Here is a 21,167-nt window from a genome sequence, read left to right on the forward strand (position 1 = left end):
ACACTCTGCCTACAAAGCAGTTCTCTGGGGAAAGATGAGATGATTTGATCATCAGCATCGCTTCCTCCAGCGAGCTTTGATTACTCCCACTCCCTGGGAGTTCCTGAATTCAAACTGAAGGCTACTAGCAGGTGAAGCCTATAGATGTTCATGTGTGTATATATAGGCATGTATTCTGTATAAAGCATTTATCATTTCAGCCAAGGATTTTATATATCTGCATAAACATACACATATACAAATATGCACAAGTAAAATATACAATATGTATTTCTTTGGGTTCCACCCTGTGATTTCATCAGTATATGGAACCCCTGGTATGGAAACCACTTCCACGGAAATAAGTCAATAACTTATAGAAGCTAAATGACTTCCCTATTGGATCTCACATCCAGTGTGTTTCAAATGCAGGGCTTGAATCTATGCCTTCCTAACTCTAAGCTCTGTTTCCCAATCTGCCAATGCAAATTGTCATGAGGGGTGAAATATGTCTATTTTAGATATAGTGTACTTTTTTTTTTTTTAACTATGCAAGGCTCCGCATAAGGGAATTGCTAATGCAAATATGCAAAATGAAGGATTAGCTCTGTTCCTAGTTCCCCAAATCACTAAACCATCTTGGTTCTCAAGATTCTCTTTAAGGAGCTACACAGTAGTTAATCTTTTGGCTCTAAGAATATTGATTTAATGTCCTTGTCATTGGGCGGGGGAACGGGGAAGGGGTGGTGTTGGGGCAGGACCAGACTTGTAATTTCATCAGAATAGGAAACTTCTCAGGAGAAAACCTTTTTTAATATTTTATTTTTTCCTAACTACATGTAAAAACAATTTTAACATTGTTTTGTCAAATTTTGAGTTTCAAATTCTCTCCCTCCCTCTTCTCCTCCCCCTCCCATTTAGAAGGCAAGCAGTTGGACATAGGTTATACATATGTGGTCATGCAAAACACATTTCCATGTAAGTCATTCTGTGAAAGAAAACACAGACAAAAAAAACCACAAGAAAAATAAAGAAATAAAGAAAAAATATCTTTGATCGGTATTCAGGCTCAAACTTCCCTTTGGCTTCTTATCTGAGGAATATCAACAAGTCTTCTCTTGATATTATCATTCCATGAGTCAGGTTTTAGCTAAGTGAGGTTAATATTAACAGAAAACAGGCTTCAATTAGCCTAAAATTCTAGGATGAATGGCATAATAAAAATTAATAAAAGGAAATTAAAAAATGAAACACTATCGTCATGTTAATTGCCTCTATTACTAAAAAAATCAAAACAATGAGACCATTAAAAAAAGCGTGGGAAATATTGAGGCTTTTCTTTGATGACCTTGAAAGTCATGCTTCACAATCTGAGCATGGAAGTCCATCCATAGTCTGACTCTCATAGACCTTTACTGTCTCATTTTCATTTATTTCCCTTTTATATACTCTTCAATTCATTCAAACTGGCCTATTAGCCCTGCCCATAACATTCTTTCTATCTGCTATTTCCCTGCCTTTGCATGAATAATGTGGGATTGTATTCCCTGCCTTCATCTGCCTCTGAGAATCCCTAGATTCCTTAGAGACATAGTTGAGTGTCATTTCCTGTATCAGGACTTTCCTGATTCTCACCCCCACCCCCCCAAGTTGTTAATGTTCCATTTCTTTTGAAATTATTTTATATTCATTTGCCCCTACCCGTGTCATGTTCCCCCATCAGAATCTCAGCTTCTGGATGGTAGAGTCTATTGTATTTTTGTCTTTTTATTTCTGGAGACTAGCTCAGTGCCTGACCCGCTTTAGGAATTTAATCAATGGATGTTGACTTGAGAAGAATTGAACTAAGTTCTCACTTCATTCAGAGTAGGGATTTGTTTAGTCTATTTGTTTAAAGTCAGAGTTAGTAGCCCCAATGACCCTACACGTAAATGATTTTAAAATTTTGAGCTATGTTGTCCTGGCCTTTTTAAGTATAGGTCTGCCACTCAGTGTTCAAAAAGACTGAAAAGATCGCAGTTCTTATTTGAGAGAAACTCCCCAAAGTCTTTACATAGTTTGGGTAATAATTGTCCCTCAGTAGCCCTTCTTATTTTCCTCAGAGATCACAAGAAGTTAATTTTGAATCGTCTTTCTTCAGTGGTTGCAAAGCGTGTTATTTATGATGATTTATGGTGCTTCATAGTTTCAAGACTATTTTAAGGTGCTTCTCTAGCACCGCTCTGCCAATTATGCTTACAGGAATAACTGTGGACACAGAGAGAGGGGATAGAGGCAGATGTAGCTATGGAAAGAGAAATAAATAGCTAAGTTGCTTAGCTGAAGAATTTATAAGAACACCCGGCAGTGACTGTCCCAGTCGCTGACTACCTTGGGAAGCCTGCAATATGGCACCACCTAGTGGCGAAACAAGGTCACTGTGGAAATACAGTCTCATCATGGCGCAACAGCTATCATTTCCACATATGGTATACCAGATACTACAGGATTCTCCTTTGTCCTTGAGAAATCGTGCTAGCCCTCGCCCCTGTTTAGTTTCACATTTTAACCAAAAACGGGTAAAGATATAGTTGGCATTCCCGTCAAATTAGTGACTGTAGATCAAGCGGGAAAAACAACAACAAGAATTAGAAGCTTCCTTTGATCACAGGTTCAACATAAGCCTATGGGGTGATAATAGCTGTTCCAGAAGAAGTGAAATCTTCCTTTCAACATTCCGAGGACCTGTGATTTCATTGGGATGGGGCTTTCCACCACCAATATGGCTGGCAACTCCTCTCCAACCTAACTAGCTTTGCTGTGGTAGAAAATGTATCATCCTAGAATGTTCTCTCCTCACTTCAGCTCCCTGAACTCTTTCTCAGGACTATTTCAAGACTCCAAGCAAATCTCACTTTTCATGCAGGGCCTTTCTGGGTCCTTCCCATTTCTAGTGACTTCGTTCTGAAATTACTTTCCATTTTCTCTCTATATATCTTGTATGCAAATAGTTACTTGGCTCAGAGCCAACATGACCCACTAATGGGAAGAACAGTCAAGGACCTAATAAATGCTTGTTGCCTGACTACCAAGCTTTGTGCTAATTTCTGAAGATACAAATACAAAAGTGAGACCATCCTTTCCCTCAAAAAGCTTCTAATTATATTCTAATAGGGAAACATAACACAGGAGGATGCAGCTACAGGTCAGATTCTAAGACTCTGAGGTCATTAGGGTAGTTGCTTGGTAGACAGGAAGGCCTGGAGGGTATAAAGTTCTCTGAAATGAGCTAGGCCAGTCCTTGGATGACAGACATTATAGTCCATCACTGGCTACTCTCATTGTCATTCCAACTTGATAGCATCTGCCAGAGCTTGTGCTCCATTGACAAAAGTCTTTGAGAAGCCAGGGTCGCCTTCCTGCCATGTTGACTTACCAGAGGAAGACATTACGGATAAAATCGCAGACCCATATCAAGGAGCGAGAGGAAGGCAATAGTCCACTGTATTCTGAACTGATCAGACCAACTGTGAAATACTGTGTAGTTTTGTTTCAGGTTGTAGATACAACACTTTAAGGTGGACGTTTACAAACTAGAGGGTACTGGTCCAGTGTGACAAGAGGATAAGGCGTCTGGAAATCATGTGATACTCATTTAACCCACCAGGGAAACTGCTGCCTAGTTATCAGGGCCCACCCACTTACTAGCTGTTTCATGATCCCCTTGGAGGTTATACACAGTATCCAACACCAGAAGGCTCTAGGGGGAATGTCTATCTATTATTCTCTGAGAGTTCCTACCTTTAACTTTCCTCCTGCACCACCAACTCTGCTCCCTTGTGAATGGTAGGCTCATCTCATCAGTCCAGAAATGTGGATTTATCTGTGTGGATTTATCCAGTTAGTCTCTTGACTCAACCCCCATCCACTGGGAAAGGAACTCTTTCCTGCTCCTTTCCTGTACATTTCAGTAGACCTCAAATTCATGAGCATAACCTAATGAGGTATACCACACAAGCATGGCTTGGATATAGATAGTATTCATTACCAAGAAGTAAAAGAAATAAAGATTTCATAAAAACAACTACCACATGCTCTGTATTCCTGTGGCTTATTTCAGGTGCAAGTCTCTCTTAATAAGCCTATAGACATGCCCCAAACCCAAGAGTTTCTGGACATATTTCAGGTGCTTAGTTATCCTCATCAGGATACACAAGCATCCCCAGATATAGAATTAATAAACACCCACAATGTTAGAGTTAGCACCCTAACCCAGTTGCTTTTTTATTTACCATCTCTCAAATGGACAGTGTTTAGTCATTTTGGGGACTTAGAGCCTGGGTTGTATCAGCTTGATTTTTATTTCTCTTCCAAAGCAAACACTGTCAACCTGTTTGGAGATACTGACTCCTTCTGTGATGGATCTTGACTCCCAACTGCTCCTCTCTGGTCATGTCTACAACCTCTCCTGGCTTACCATTTGCCTCACAAGTTTGTTTCTACTCAGAGGTATGGACTTATCCTGGAAAAAAAAAAAAACCTGAAAGATCGTGCCAGAGGCAGATTCTTTGTGCAGATGCTACGTTGTCTTCTTTTGCTTCTCCTCCTGTTCCCCACATGCACGCACCAGCTTCTCCCTTCATCATTTCCACTTCATCTTTTCCTACCCTCTTGTATCGGCTGAAGCTTGCTTAGTATGACTGCCTTTGGTGCTTATTACGTCAGAAATGTTTGAAGGAACTAGGGATGTTTTGGATGGAGAAGAAATCTGAGGGGGAACATGAAGGTTAATAATATGATATGCAATGATATATAGTGGAAAGAGCCCTAGATATTTATTTAGTCAAGAAACTTAGGTTTGAGTGTCAGATGTGCTACTTGCTAGCTGTGTGATCTTGGGCAAGTTACTTTACTTGACTAAGCCCCCACATCTAAAAAAAAGGCATAGTGGCACTTATCCTGTCTGCTTTACAGCTTTGCTGTGAGAGTCAAGCCTTTGTAAACTATGAAGTATATAAATGTCAGCTATTCCTTGGATGATACAGGTCTTGAAAATTTGAAGAGCTATCAAATGGCAACAGGCTTAGACTAATTCTGGGTTGTTCCAAAGAGGCAGAATGAGGAACAATGGGTAAAATTACAAAGATGCAGATTTTGTTTTTTTTTTTAATTTTATTTGTTTGTTTTTCGTTTTCAACATTCACTTCTATAAGATTTTGAGTTCTAAATTTTCTCCCCCTCTTTTCTCTCCTCCTTCTCTGAGACGGTGTACAACCTGATATTGACTATACATGTGCAATCATATTAAACATATTTCCACATTAGTCATATTGTAAAGAAGAATTAGAACCAAAGGGGAAAACCATGAGAAATAAGAAATAAAGAAGAGAGAGAGAGAAAAAATAGTATGCTTTGACGTGCATTTAGACTCCATAGTTCTTTCTCTAGAGGTGGATAGCATTTTCCATTATGAGTCTTTCGGAATTGTTTTAGATCCTTGTATTAAGATGCAGGTTTTTGGATCAATATGAGGAACGTTTTTGTAGTAAGCACTCCATCACTAAGAAATATTCAAATAGAGGTTGTCCAGGAAAATGTTGAAGGTATTCTCGAATTGGGAGAGAACATGAACTAGAAATTTTCTTCCAACTTTAAGATTCTAGCATTTTGTTGCTTACTTAAACTCATTATATATATTTTAATATATTATTGGTATGTTTTGTTTTTATATCAAGTCATTTCAATCCTCCCCACTGTCCCTCATAACAAGGAAAGACAATTAAATGAAAACATTTGAGATAAAGACTGTGAACCAATACATATAAAATTCTGTCCTAACAGTCCTCTACACCCTGATGAAACTCACCATAAAAGCCTACACTCAGAGGTTGTCTTTCCATTTTTAGTTAGGCTTAGATACCTGTAGCCCACTTTCCTAAATCACTGTAATCACTGTACAAATCAAAGCCATGCAGAGGGAAATTAAATTAGAGAAATATCCAGGAAAAAGAAAGCACAACATGATGTCTTGGCTCAAATTTTCCTCATATTAGACTACTTTTCCTGCTAACTACACATTCAAAACCCTAGGACTACATCAAATTATGAATATCTGTGAGATTTTCATAATGGAAACCTTATCACCACAAACTCATTGAGATCAGGAACTTTGTCTTTTCTCTCCTGGAGCCCAGACTATAGTAGGTGCTTAGCAAATAACTGTTAGGTGATGCTTAGCTGACCTTTGCTTAACCTGTAATCATCTTTCATTCTTATTCTTAGTAAACAACAATAGCCTTTGGACTGGACTCAGTGCATTCTAGCTCTGATGCTAGCATGCCACAGGTATGGACCAAAAGAACCACAGACTCAGGCTGGGTGCAGGTAGGATACTAATGAGAACTGCTACTGTGGCACGGAGTTGTATGAATGGTGATAAAGAAAAATAAAATTAAATGGATCCACCCAGTCATTAGTGTTTATTTTGTATATATTTACATGAACACATCATTCTCCCCAGTGGAATGTAAGTTCCTTGAAGGCAAGACCCATTTCCCTCAGCACCTAACAGTGTCTGGCACATAGTAGGTATTTCCTAAATACCTGTTGAATTGAGTTGAAATGGGCAGGACCTTACCCTGTTGTGTAGTATGATTTCAAGGAGCTAAAGTTCCCCTTTTCCCTCTCCTCTCTTACCCTCTACATATAACCATCCCACCTCCTGGCCAAGAAATCTCTATTGATTCTCTAAACTTAACTTCCCCAGAATTTTCATTCTACAATTAGGAATAATGCTTAAAATGCACAGAACACTGCCTTATAGTATGGCATAGTGCAACTGAGAATAAATTATTATTATAAAGTAATGGGAAGCTGGAGATGGTAGGGTGCCACTGGGCATCTGAAGAAGGGTCAGGGACCATAATAATAATAATAATAATAATAATAATAATAATAGCTGAAATTTATACAACATCTTAAGATGTACAAAGTGACTTTCAGATGTAACAGCAGACCAGTGTTGGCCCAGTGGGCTGAGGATGCTCTCTGCTGTGAAGGGGTTTGGTCCTGGGAGAGCCTGGCCTATAAAGAGAAAAGTCAGACTCTTTTCTCATTGTCCTTTGCTATAAAGACCAACTACCCCGACTCTGCAGGCCCTGCGAGAAAATAACTTGAAGTTTAGGTTTGGTTCATTTCCAAGATCTCTCTGAAAGAGGATTAAAAAATACACAGTGTACAGTTTAGAACAGGTAATATAGAACAGGAGACTATTTCCTCCACACACGCAAAAATGCTCAAAATACAAAAAAACTCACAAGCATTAATTAACCAAGACTTAAAATATGAAATGGAACCTACTACACTCTCCTATGGGGGCAGCCAAGTGGAGCAGTGGATAGACCTCAGGGCCTGGAGTCTGGAAGACTCGTCTTCATGAGTTCAAATCTAGCCTCAGACACTTACTAGCTGTGTAACCCTAGGCAAATCATTTAATTCTGTTTGCCTCAGTTCCTCATCTGTAAAATGAGCTGGAGAAGGAAATGGCAAGCTACTCCAGTAATTTTGCCAAGAAAACCCCAAATGGAGTAATGAAGAGTCAGACACAACTGAAATGGCCAAAAAACAAAAAATGCTCTCCTATGAGGTTAATGCTTTAAACATTAGAATTTGAAATATTTAGTGGGACTCTTGATTAGGCATTCTACTTTATCTCAGCTTTACACTGAGGGGAAGGTGAAAGAATACCAAGGAGGCAATAGCTACAGCTAGAACAAACTTCCTGATCCTCTAAAGGGGGAGAGGAGAGAGGTTTAAAAGGGAAAAAAGAGAAAAAAAAAAAAACAACTGGAATCGAAGGGGATCTCTTAAACTGTCTCTTAGACAATTGAAATTGGTTGAACAATTTGTGGTATAGGAATATAATAGAATATTGCAGTGTAAGAAATGACAAATGATACAATTTCAGAGAATTCTGGGTCCTATAAACTGATATAGAGTGAAGTGAGCAGAACCTTGAGAGCAATTTATACAAGGACAACATTATTAAAAAAAAAAAACAACAACACTTTGAAAGACTTAAGAACTCCAATCAATTGATGGCCAACTATGTCTCCAGAAGACCTAAGATAAAACACATTATACACCGCTTCGGAAGGGTGATGGACACAAGGTGCAAAGGAAAACACACATTTTTGGACATGGCCAACATATGGATTTGCTTGGTTACAATTTGTTACAAAGATTTTTTTTTTTCTATGTCTTGGTTAAGGGAACGGTGCAGTGGAAAGTTAGCAATGTTTATGTCAAAAAAAGAAGGTCACAGAAATATTTTTAAATGGTCATAAATGAACAGAAGGGAGTTTAGAAGGAAGTACAATCAAGCAGGACAGTTTTGAAAATAATATATAGAATTTATTATATACCTTTTTTTTAAGCAAGCAATTTGAAATGGTGATTTACAGCTTCATAAAGAATTTTCTTTTTGTGTTCAGCTATGTCAATAGAAACGCTCTTTTTTGGTGTGTTTTTTTTTGTTCATTTTGTCTCTCCTTTTTCCTTTTTAATAAACTTTTATTGATATTTTCTGTTTCTTACATCACCATAGTATCCCAGTATCCCTCCAAGAGAGATCCAGATAGCCATCCCATATTACAAAAAGTATTTTTTTAGAGAGGAAAAAAACTCAGCACAACTGTCTAACACATTGAAAATATGTGAAAATATGTATAATGTATAATACCTGGGGACTTCCCACTCCCATGAAAGGGTAAATTGGGAGTATTCTCATATCTAATCATTCAAGTCCTGTTTGAGCTTTATAATCTTATTACATTTACTTTTGATTTTTGGTGTTGTCTTCTTTCCATTTAAATAGTTGTTACTGTGCATATTGTTTTCTTGGCTCTATTTACTTCACTCTGCATCAGTTCAAGTAGATCTTTCCATGCTTCTCTGTATTCATCACATGCATAATTTCTTATAGCATGGTAACATTCCATTACATATATGTATCACAATTTGTTTAGTCATTCCCCAATTGATGAGCATCTACTTTGTTTCCAATTTTTAGCTATCACAAAAAGTGCAGCTATAAACATTTTGGAGTATATGGAGACTTTTTTCTTATTATGACTTTTTGGAGATATAAACCTAGTAATGAAGTCTCTGGTTCAAAGGACATGAACATTTTAGTCACTCTGTTTGCAAAATTCCAGATTGCTTTCCAAAATGGTTGTATGATTTCACAGTTCCACCAATAATGTGTTAAAATGCCTATCTTTCCCTCAACAATCCCTCCAACATTGACTGTTGCCATTTTTTTGTCATTTTTGCCCATTTGAAGAGTGTGAGGTGAAACCTCAAGATTGTTTTGATTCACATTTATTTTATTATTAGTGATTTGGAGTGTTTTTTCATGTGGTTGTGAATACTCTACAATTCTTTTTTTGATTACTGTTGTTCACATCCTTTGACCATTTATCTATTGGAGAATGGCTATTCACCTCATATATATTTATTTATTGTTTATAGATCTTGGATACCAAGCCCTTATCAGAGAAATTTGATACAAAGATTTTTTTTCCCCATTCAACCACTTCCCTTCTTATCCTAGGTACATTAATGTTGTCTATGCAGAAGCTTTTCACTTTCAAATATGTTTTATGTTTCAAATATGTTTTATCTTTTGTAATTGCCTTTTTCTCTTATTGGGTTAAGAATACATCTCCTACCCATAGCTGTGAGAGGTATATGATGTTTCTCTTGTAATTTTTTTCATAGTATAATTTTTAATATTAAGGTTACATATCCATTTAGAATATATTGTGGAATGTGGTATAAGGTGTTGGTCTAAGTTTGTTTTCTGACAGGGTGTTTTTCAGTTCTCATAACAGTTTTTTTTTTAATTAAATAGAGAGTTTTTCTCTAGGTAACTTGTGTTTTCTATTTCATCAAATATGGGTTATTTATTGAGTTCTATTGTTTCTGAATCTCCTTTGTCTAGTCTGTTCCATTGATTTATTTCTCTATCCTTTAACTAATACCAGAGGGTTTTGATGACTTCTATTTTGTAATATAATTTGAGGTCTGGAAGTACTAGTCCCTCCTTGTCCTTACTTCTTTTTATCATTTTCATTGACATTCTAGATCTTTTGCTTTTTCAAATGAATTTTGTCATTATTTTATCATGCTCCGTAAAGTATCCCCTTGGTAATTTGATTGATATAGCACAAAAAGGTAAATTAATTTGTGAAATATTGTTATTTTTATTATATTGGCATGACCTAGCCATGAGCACTGAATAGTCTTCTAACTATTTAATTTGTACTTTATTTCTTAACTAAGTTGTTCTTTATTTTGTAATTGAATGTGTATAAGTCTTTTGTATGCTTTGGGATGTTGGTCCCCAGTTATTTTATGCATTTTGTAGTTATTTGGAATGAGATTTCCTTCTCAGTTGTTGCTTCTTGTGTTTTGTTATTAATAAATAGAAATGCTATTGATTTTTGAAGATTTATTTTATAGTCTCAAACTTTACTGAAGCTGTTATTGTCTCAATTAGTATCTTTGATGATTTTTTAGGGTTTTCCAAGTAAACTATCATATCATCAGCAAACAGGGATGGTTTTATCACATCTTTACCTATCTTTATTCTTTTAATTTCTTTCTCTTGTGTTATTGCTATTGTAAGCATTTTCAGAACTAAATCAGACAGTAGGCATCCTTGCTTCACTCCCATATTTATTTGAAAAGATTCAGGTTGCAAAAGGTTACATTGCATATGATTCTTGTTTTTGGTTTTAGGATGGCTCAACATTAGGAAAACAATCAGCATAATTAATCATATTAAAATCCAAACCATTCCAAACCATGTGATCATCTCAATAAATGCAGAAAAACCTTTGACAAACAACATTTTGGTGATAAAAACCCTACAAAGTATAAATATAGAGGGATCCTTTTAAAAATGTCATACAAAGTATCACCCTATTTTTATTGCATTATAATCTGTAAAGGATATATTGACTATTTCTGCCTTTTCACAATTCTTTGCAAAATCTCTGTGCCCTAGTATATTATATGGTCAATTTTTGTGAAAGTTCTATGTGGTACAGAGGAATATGTATATTCTTTTGTTGTCCCATTTAGAAGATACTATTGCTTTTAACTCTAGTTTTTTCAGAAATTTGTTCAGTTTAATATTTCTCTTTTTGTTTATTTTTTTGTTAGACTTATTCAAAACTGATAGAGGGATACTGAAGTCTCTCACTATTCTGTTACTATGTTTTTTTTATAAAAAAATTAATCTATTATTTCTTTACTTTAACATCTATTTTTTTTAAAATTTGAGTTCCAAATTATCTCCCTTCTTCCTGTTCCTCTCCATTCATTGAGGAGGCAAGAAATATATCAATTATATATGTGAAATCATGCAAAACATATTTCCATATTAGCCATGTTTAAAAAGAAAAAAAGCAAGAAAAGTTAAGTAAAAAAGTATACCTCAGTCTACACTCAGGCTCCATCAGTTATCTCTCTGAAGCATTTTTAATCATAAGACCTTCAGAATTGTCTTGGATCATTGCATTGATTAGAATAGACAAGTCATTCACAGTTGATCATCATACAAAATTGCTATTACTGTATACAAAGTTCTCCTGATTCTGCTCACTTCATTCTGTGTTATATCATGTAAGTTCCTAGGTTTTTCTGAAACCTTTCTGATCATCATTTCTTATAGCACAATAATATTCCATGACAATCATGTATGATGCCTTGTTCATCCATTCCCCAATTGATTGGCATCCTCTCAATTTCCAATTCTTTGTAGCCACAAAAAGAGCTGCTACAAATATTTTTGTACAAATAGGTCCTTTTTCTTTTTCTTTTATCTCTTTGGGATACAGGCCTAATAGTGATATTTCTGGGTCAAAGGGTATGCACAGTTTTATAGCCCTTTGGGCATAGTTTCAAATTGTTCCCAGAATGGTTAGACCAGTTTACAATCCCACCAACATTAGTGTCCCAATTTTTCCATATCCCTTCCAACATTTGTCACTTTCTTTTTTCTGTCATGTTAGCCAATCTGAATGGTGTGAGGTGGTACCTCAGAGTTGTTTTAATTTGCATTTCTCTAATCAATAGTGATTTAGAGCATTTTTTCATATGACTGTAGATAGCTTTGATTTCTTCTTCTGAAAACTACCTATTCATATCTTTTGACATTTATCAATTGAGGAATGACTTATTTTTTTTATAAATTTGATTCAGTTCCCTATACATTTGAAAAACTGGGGGGTACCTAGGTGGCACAGTGGGATAGAGCACCGGCCCTGAAGTCAGGAGGACCTGAGTTCAAATCCGGTCTCAGACCTGATGCTTGACACTTACTAGCTGTGTGACTCTGGGCAAGTCACTTACCCCCAATTGCCTTAAAAAAAAAAAAGGCTTTTATCAGAGAAACTTGCTGTAAAATTTTCCCCCAGTTTCCTGCTTTCTTTTTAATCTTGGCTACATTGGTTTTGTTTGTGCAAAGTCTTTTAATTTAATATAATCAAAATTATCCATTTTACTTCCTGTGATTCTTTATCTCTTGTTTAATCATAAATTCTTCCCTTATGTGTAGATCTGACAGGTAAAATTTTCCATGCTTCCTTATTTTCCTTTCCTATATCACTCTTTATGTCTAAATCACGTGCCAATTTTGATCTTATCTTGGCATATGGTGTGAATGTTGGCCTATATCTAGTTTCTGCAAAACTGCTCTCTAGTTTTCCCAGCAATTTTTTTAAAAATAGTGAGTTCTTGTCATAAAAGCTAGGGTGTTTGGGTTTATCAAAAACTAGATTACTATGGTCATTTACTACTGCGTATTATAAAATTAATCTATTCCACTGATCTACCACTCTGCTTCTTAGTCAGTACTATGTGTTTATGTCTTCTTGAGGCTCAGGTAATGTTTCCTTTATGAATTCGGATGCTAAGGCATTTGGAACATATAAGTTTATTACTGGTATTGGTTTGCTGTCTGTGGTTCCTTTCAGCAAAATACAGTTTCCTTGTTTATCCTTTTTTAATTTTTCGGATGTTTGTTTTTGCTTTGTCTGATAGCATAAAAGCAACTCCTATATTTTTTTTATTAACTTGACATATAGTAAAATTATTTTCCATCCCTTCAGTTTTATTTTGTGTATATCTTTGTTTTTTTTAATGTATTTCTTGTAAGCAACAGATTGTAGGATTTTATTTTATTATCCAATCTGTCACTCTTTTTTCATTTTATTGGATTGTTTAATCCATTAACATTTGAAATTATGAGTTAGGTTTATATTTTCCAATCTGTCTCTAAATTTTTTTTCAAGTTAAGATTTTTTTCCCTCTTTTTGCTATAAATCCTGTTCATCAGTTTTTAAAAATTAATTTTTGTATCCCTTTCCAAAAAAGGATTTTTTTCGCTCTCTTAATTATCCATCTTCTCTTTCTGTTTACTCTAGACTTTCATTCTCTGATTTATGACTCCTAAAATTATATCATCTCTCCCTTTTCTCTGTATTCTTCAAGGAATCAAAGATCCCAAGGTATCCATTCTCAGCTCTACCCTCTGGGAGCTTTCTTCCATGCTTTGTAGGGCTTGCCCCATGGATTCACCTTTTCCACTGTGCCTTATTCCCAGAACACTGCCAATTATTGCAGATGTTAGAGAAAACACTGCCCCACAATAGAGCCCCTTCCCTACCATATCTCTGATTATGCAGCCCACCACTGATCTATACCCTCCCTTGTTGACCTTTTTTTTTTTTTACATTTGCCTGGAAAACTCCTCCCTATGCCCATGCTATCCCACTCCTCCAGTTGCCGGTTGCCCCCAGGGGTTTCAATTTCCTTCATCCCAATGTAGGACAAGTAGACTTTTCAAGTACTAAATCCCCTGGGTCTCATCAAGTGTAAGGGTCTACTCTTTCTCTTCACTGACCATCTCTCTTCACCAGTAGGAGTGTTCATCAGTGGAAGCTTTTTCTATCTCCAAAGTAAGGTCTCCTTCCCCTACCTTTCCAATCTTTCACCCCTCTTCCTCCTCCCCTTTCATCTGTAGGCTCTACTCTTTCTAAAACCTCAGAGGTCACCTTCCTCTTCTTGCTAGACGTTGATTTGACCCTAGTACATCACATAGTCTTTTTTTATCTTCCTCCTCTCTTCCTCCTTATATATATCCTCCCATGTTGTAATGTAGTCCCAAAAAAAGCATTGATTCACCTAAAGGCAAGGTGTCACCAGGTTCTGTACTTAATTCCCCTTTGTTCACCTCTTTGCTGTCACCTCTACCAGATTTCTGCCTTCACTCCTTTCTCCTTATGTACATTTAGAAAGAGGTCTCTTAGTGGTGTCTCTCTTGTCATTCTGTTTTTGTTGCTGTTGCTGCCCTTGCCTGATATATTTATTTACCCCTCCTGTATTTCTGTTGTTTTGGGATGTTCAAAAAACAAATAATCTCTTCAGTTCTGGTTTTCTTTCTAAAAATGTTTCAAGCCCTTCCTTTTTATTGAATGCCTATATTTTGGAACATATTATTTTATTCCTGCTTTTTTTTTCCTAGGGGGTGCAGAATAGTCTTGAATTATTCAAACGTCCTTTTCTTTGTGTTTGAAGGTATTTCTCCAGGTGGCTTGTTTCTGAATTGAATTGTTAAATTTAACCACTATGTGTCTTAGAGTTTGCAGCCTTGGATTTTTTTTTTCCCCAGAGGCTATTTGTAAATTGTTTCAACTGGAAATTGATTCCCTGTGTTCACAAGTCCTGGGCAGTCCATTTCTGCCATTTCCTTCATTACAGTATTCAGGTGTTTGTGTTGTGTTGTTTTGTGTTGTTTTTTGGTCTTGTCGTGTTCTTCTGGGAGATCTATGAGTGTTAGGTTGCCTCTTCCTCTTGTCGTCGTGATCAGCGTGTTTTGCTTGCTTTAGTAAGTATATTTTCTTTTAATGTTATTAAAAGAAAATTTTTGCTTCTTTTTTTTCTTCTTTTCTTCTAGGTTGCTCTTCTCTTCTGTGTATATGCTTTCCCAATCTATCATTCTCTCTTTTATTTCTTTGGTGAAGTTTGTGATTGCAGATTCCAGTTTTTCTATTCTGGTCACTATTTTTGCTATACAGGGTATAAATTCTGCTCTCGTGATTCTCCTTTCTCTTTTAAGTCACTCAGCAATAGTGCGTGGTGGTTCCATGTTTTCAAATTCCACAGGGTCCTTTGTCTCATCATGGTGCATCATTTACCTTTATTTTATAGGATTTATTCATAGATACTTGAACTCTACTGGATCTAGAGGCCACATTCCCTTTTATTGTTATTATTTTTCCTTCTGATTTACCTGTCCTAGGTCTTTGAGGGTTTTTTTTTGTTTATTTGGTTTTTGGGGGTCTTTTTGTGAGGCCGTCAGGGTTAAGTGACTTGCCCAGGGTCACACAGCTAGTAAGTGTCAAATGTCTGGTCTGAGATTGGATTTGAACTCAGGTCCTCCTGACTATAGAGCGTGGCTGGTGCTCTATCCACTACGCCATCTAGCTGCCCCGAGTTTTCTTTTTCCTATAATTTTTAGTAATTTTATTTTCCTCATTGTTCATTTCTGACTTCTTTCCCTCTGTGGTTTCCTTGGGAGCTAGATTTCAAAGTACGTCAGCCTTCTCCCACGTCAAGCAATCCATGGCTCATTAGCCTAGGTCTCTGTCCCAGTTGACTTCCAGGTCATCAGAACTGACCCTAGCTGGAAGCAGTGCTCTTTCCCTCAGGTTTGGTGGAATCCTGTAAAGTTCCTCACACTCCTGTAGTCCTATCTTGGTGATCTGTCCCACTCACTCTCTTCCTCATTTCTCTGGTCCAGCTCCAGCAGTTCAAAGCCTGCTCTCCCTGACACCAACAACTTCGAGCTTTGCAGTGCTGGTACTTCCAGGACGTAGCCCCCAGCAGGCTTTTGCTCTGGAAGGGTTATGGCTAAGCTGGCTTTCAAGGCCCAAGCAAACTTACAAAGCCTAGAGGCAGGGTATTCATGGCACTGGAAAGAGGGAGGGGGGACTGGGGCATAGGGAGTGGCTTTTATTGTAAGCTTGTGTAGTGTTCTTGGGCCTGCTAGTTTGGCCTCACATGCCAATGCATGGGAAGTGACAGAGGGATGTTGAGGGATCTTGGGTTCAGCAAACGTCAATTCATAGGTTACTGTATTTGGTTTTTTTTTTAACCTTCTTTTGAATTCTGGTCATCTTAGACCACGGAGACAGCTGAACTTGCTTTATCTTTGGCGCATAATTTCTGTTTTGGAGAGGAATGAGAGGTTGTGGGAATCAGAGAAAATATCTAGTCCTCCATTTTGTTGCTTATGTGACTCAGATGCTTATTTAATACTCATGCCTTTCTCACAGAGCCCCTCACAGATCCCCTCATCTCCCACCCACTTCCCAAATGACACTAAAAATGAGAAAGATATGATAAAAATGATGCTAATGGAGATTTCCACAGAAAAATGAGGTCTTAATAAATAGTCCTTCTGTACTTTTAAAGTTTAATGTTGGGTACAGGTATGAAAAGAACAGTCTGTAAATGGCATTTAAAGGTGAATTTTCTGAGGTCAAAGAAAATACATCACACATTTGTACAAAATATATTCTTATTTCATTTCTTATAATAAATGAAAAATGGCTTCTATAAACAAAATAATAAATCATATCCTACCGTGAGTAAAACCAAAGTTCATATCATCTATGAGATGAATTTGCCTTATGCTATTTATCAATTATTCTTATCACACTCTCATTTATTAAAATTTAATAAAGTTTAAATTGCACAAGCACACTGTGAAAACCCTTCACACATGACACCTGGAAAGAATAAATTTTGCCTTCATGACTCACAGAGTTTGCACATGGAAGTTCAATAAATAATGCATAAATGAATGAATGTGGCAGAAGGTAGTGGTAGGTTTTTGGGTCGCATTCTTTGTATCCTAATTTTGACCTCATCCTAGTTACTTGAGAATTTTTCCCAAAGGTGCTATGATTTTTCTAGGTGGTGGTTCTTACCAATGAGCCAAATGAATATACTATACATAAGACTTCTCTAGCCCAGCTTTTTTTTTTTTTTATTGTTGGAAGACTATGTGGTACAGTGACAAGGAAACTAATCTATGAATTAAGATATAAGGCTTTGGTTTCTTTTCATCACCTTATCCAAAGTTATTGTTTTATAAGTTCAGTCAATCTGAAGATATTTGCCAAGTGCCTGATGTACTGGGAGTTAGTTTTCTATACCAAATAAATCACAGATTCTGTCTTTGTCTCTATCCTAGATTCAGTTTAATTCAATTCAGTTCAACAGACATTTACTAAGTGCTTATCATGTGCCAGGCAGTATGCTAAGTGCTATGGACTCAAAGACAAAATTGAAACAATCCTTGTCCTCAGGAACTTACATTCTATTGGAAACAGTGTACACACATATGAGTAAATGTTATAAATATATATATGTGTGTATATGTATGTATGTATATATATAAATGCTTTAAATATTATATGTACATATATGTATGGATGTATGTATAAAAAGTTCAAGAGACATCGTTTCTGGGGGATTATATTCATGCTAGCAATAATTAATAAAAGGGGCTAGTGGCACTCTTGAATGCCAAAGACCCTCATGAAACCCACTCAATGCTTGTATATATCCTTGGAAGAGTGGGTACTTCTGAGGCTGGCAATCAACTCTGATTGGTTAACAGATAATGAGAAAAATGAAAATTATAATGAGAGGTGGACCTATTTTGACGAGGGTCCAGGGATCATGACTCTGATTATGTCATTTACTTTCAGACCACCTCTAGCCTTGGGCAATCTAGGCAAAGAATTTATCTTCACCCCAACCTGAATAAAACACAATGGGTCAGAATTCACCTTAAATTCTTTGTAAGTTTCTCTAGTTGGGTGAGGCAACAACTCCAAGATTTCATCTCATCATCCACTCTGTCCTTCAGAGAACCAAGCTTTGATCTAATCTCCAAATGAGGAAGGGAAAAAAATCCTGAATCTCCTCAATATTTGGTTATTTAATAATAATTTCTCTCACTTTACATATATATGTATATATATATGTATATACATGTGCACATGTATATACACACAGAGTAATTGGAGGGCATAGGACTAATACGAAAAATTATTTATTAACAATAAACTGGGGATTCCAGGAGGCGCAATGGAAGAATAGAAAAGAATGTGATAGGAACCCAAGAGGGATGGAGTTGAAATGGATGGGTATGAATAGTGATCAGGAAGGAGGTTTTGGACTAGGCAGCCTACAAATCAAAATCTCAGGGATTCCAGATGTATCCATAGTAGATTGTCAGGTCCTTGAGAATATGAAAAATAATACTGAAATTGATTATCAATCTCTGAGAAAGAGGTGGAAGGAAGTAGGGAGGGATAGTGGTGGGAAATATGTATTAAATGGTAGGAAAATGTCCAGTTCCTGGGTCTGTTTGATGATCAAAGGAGGGGTTAATGGAGTCCTAGGGCCAGGGTGATTTTTATAAAGAAGTGAAGCATATTTGAGTTACTCATGTTCAATCAGTTTGACTTGCCCACGACTCACTCATTTTGCCCTCACCTACTTCCAACTCTTTTCTTCTCAGGACAGATATTTCCAGCTTCTTCAGTGAATTTTCATTTGACATGATCTGGAAACCCAAGTCACTTAACTTCTCTGGGCCTCAGTTTCCTCATCTATAAAATGGATGCATTGGACTAAATGGCTTCTAAGTTCTTCCTCGCTTTAAATCTAGAGTTCTGTGATCCTAATAGGATTCCTAGGCTCCTAAGATCCTATGATAATGGTGGTGTTCAGAATGGAATGGAAGGGCATGAAACTGGTTGTATCAAATAGGCATAGCTATATATGCTAGCTCCTTGCCCACCAAAAGGTGGTGAGGATAACATAGTGTTTCTGTGTTTTCCTCCTACCTAGCCCCACTAGAGAGTAGAAATAGAAACAATTTGCTGTGTAAATCCTTTGTTACTATTGAATTATCTATTTACACAATCATCTATTTATACACTGACTGGGGTTATTTCTTTTTCACCACTTCACCATTATTCACAACATTATTTGTCTATCTCTTTACAATTATATTTTAAATGAAATATGGTACACTTTGGTTATCTTCCCAAATGAAATCAATTTCAGAGCTCCTTAAGGAATCCAAGTTATTAACAACCATATGAAAAATGCTTCAAATCACTAATTGTAAGAAAACTCCAAATTAAAATAACTCTAAGGTTTGACCTCAAACCAAGTAGATTAGTAAAGATGATTTTTAAAAAAAAAGGAAAATCAGAGTTCTTTGAAAGAGCATGGGAATATAGGCACACTTTTGCACTATTGGTAGAGCTGTGAATTGATCCAGCCATTCTGGAGAGCAAAGTCATTAAAATATGCATATCCTTTGACCAAATGGTACCACTAGGGAGCATATACCTCCAAAGAAATGAGAGAAAGAGATTAAGGACCCACATGTACAAAATATTAATAGTAGTTTTCTTTATCATGGCAAAGAACTAGAAACTAAGGGGATATAGGTAAATTTGTCAATAGATAAATTATGATATAGAAATATGATACAATATTATTGCACTATCAGAAAGGACTGTTCTGCTGCTGCCATTTTAGACCCAGCTCCATATAATGCACTACTGTTGAGAATCCTCCAGCCAGGATGACTGACAGTTCCACTGCCATAAGGGATGTAAACAAGTACGGCAAAATGGAGAAGTTTGCCAGGGGTTCAAAATCAACACAAGCAAGAACCAGCAGGACAATGGTAAAATGTTTATTGGAAGACTAAGCTGAAGCATGAGTAAGACAGATCTGACTGAATGCCTGTATCGTTTTGGAGAGGTTGAAGACTGCATTATTAAAACAGATTCAGTCACTGGAAGATCAAGAGGATTTTAATTTGTGCTTTTCAAAGATGCTTCTAGAGTTGTTAATGTCCTAGAACTTAAAGAGCACAAACTGGATGGCAAATTGATTGACCCTAAAAGGGCTAAAGCATTAAAAGGAAAGAAACCTTCCAAACAAGTATTTGTGAGTAGACTGAGCCCACATATGTCTGAAGAACAAACCATAGAATATTTTGGAGCATTTGGAGAGAGTGAGAATACTGAACTTCTTGTGGACACAAAAACAAATGGAAGAAGAGGATTCTGTCTTATTATATATACAGATGAAGAACCAGTAAAAAAAAATGATTAGAACACAGATATCATCACATTGGTTCTGGGAAGTGTGAAATCGAAGTTACATAGTTCAAAGAGGTATACATCAGGCAGTAACAGCAACAACAGAAAGAGGGAGGGGTACTGAAGCTGGTGGATGAGGTGGTACTAGGGGTCATCATCAAGGTCAGGGCCAAAATTGGACACATTTTAATAACTATTATGATCAATCATATGTAAATTATAACCATTGATCAAAACTAGAGTGGCTATGGGGGATATGATATTAATGGATGTAACTATGGGAACCATGGATATGGTCAGGGATATTGCAGACTATAGTGGTCAACAAAGCATCCTGAGGGTCTGGTAACCACCAGAACAATTACCAGCCATATTAAAAGAAGATGGGAAGAAAACAGGTGCAGATGCTATAGCAACCTATGACATTGAATGGAAAGTGGTCTTCTATTTATCTGTTTATTTTTAAAAAGAATTTTATCGATAATACATGACACAATTGGATCCAAATGTAGGTAGTGGCCAATTAATTTTCCGGTTTTTACTTTGTCCTTTGCCATCTGTGTTATGACAAATGTGGATTTGTGTTCATACAAATGAATTTGTGTAATATCATATTCATTGATTCTCAAAAATAAATTACTTGTGATTGTTTAAAAAGAAAAGAAAAATGACTAAAGGTATGGATTCAGAAAAACCTGGGAAGACTTTGATGAACTTATGCAAAGTGAAGTGAACAGAATCAGGTAAACAATTTATATCACAACTACAATGGTTTAATGAAAAAAAAAATATTTTAAAGGCTTTAAGAATTCTAACCCAATGTGACACCAGAGCACTAATGAAGCATGTTCTCACCTCCTGACAGAGAAGTAATAGAGTTGTAAAGTAAGACATAAATTTTCAGACATGGTCAACGTATGAATTCGTTTTACTTGA

At 36.4% G+C, this 21,167-nt stretch overlaps 1 pseudogene; it reads left to right on the top strand.

Annotated features, from left to right (window-relative positions):
• The window catches only part of LOC114037748, a 51,389-nt pseudogene extending 30,781 nt beyond the window's left edge, over positions 1-20,608 (top strand).
• The last annotated feature ends 559 nt before the right edge of the window (positions 20,609-21,167 follow it).

The sequence above is a fragment of the Vombatus ursinus genome, unplaced genomic scaffold, assembly GCF_900497805.2.
Source record: "Vombatus ursinus unplaced genomic scaffold, bare-nosed wombat genome assembly UNPS02010548.1, whole genome shotgun sequence".
Classification (NCBI taxonomy): domain Eukaryota; kingdom Metazoa; phylum Chordata; class Mammalia; order Diprotodontia; family Vombatidae; genus Vombatus; species Vombatus ursinus.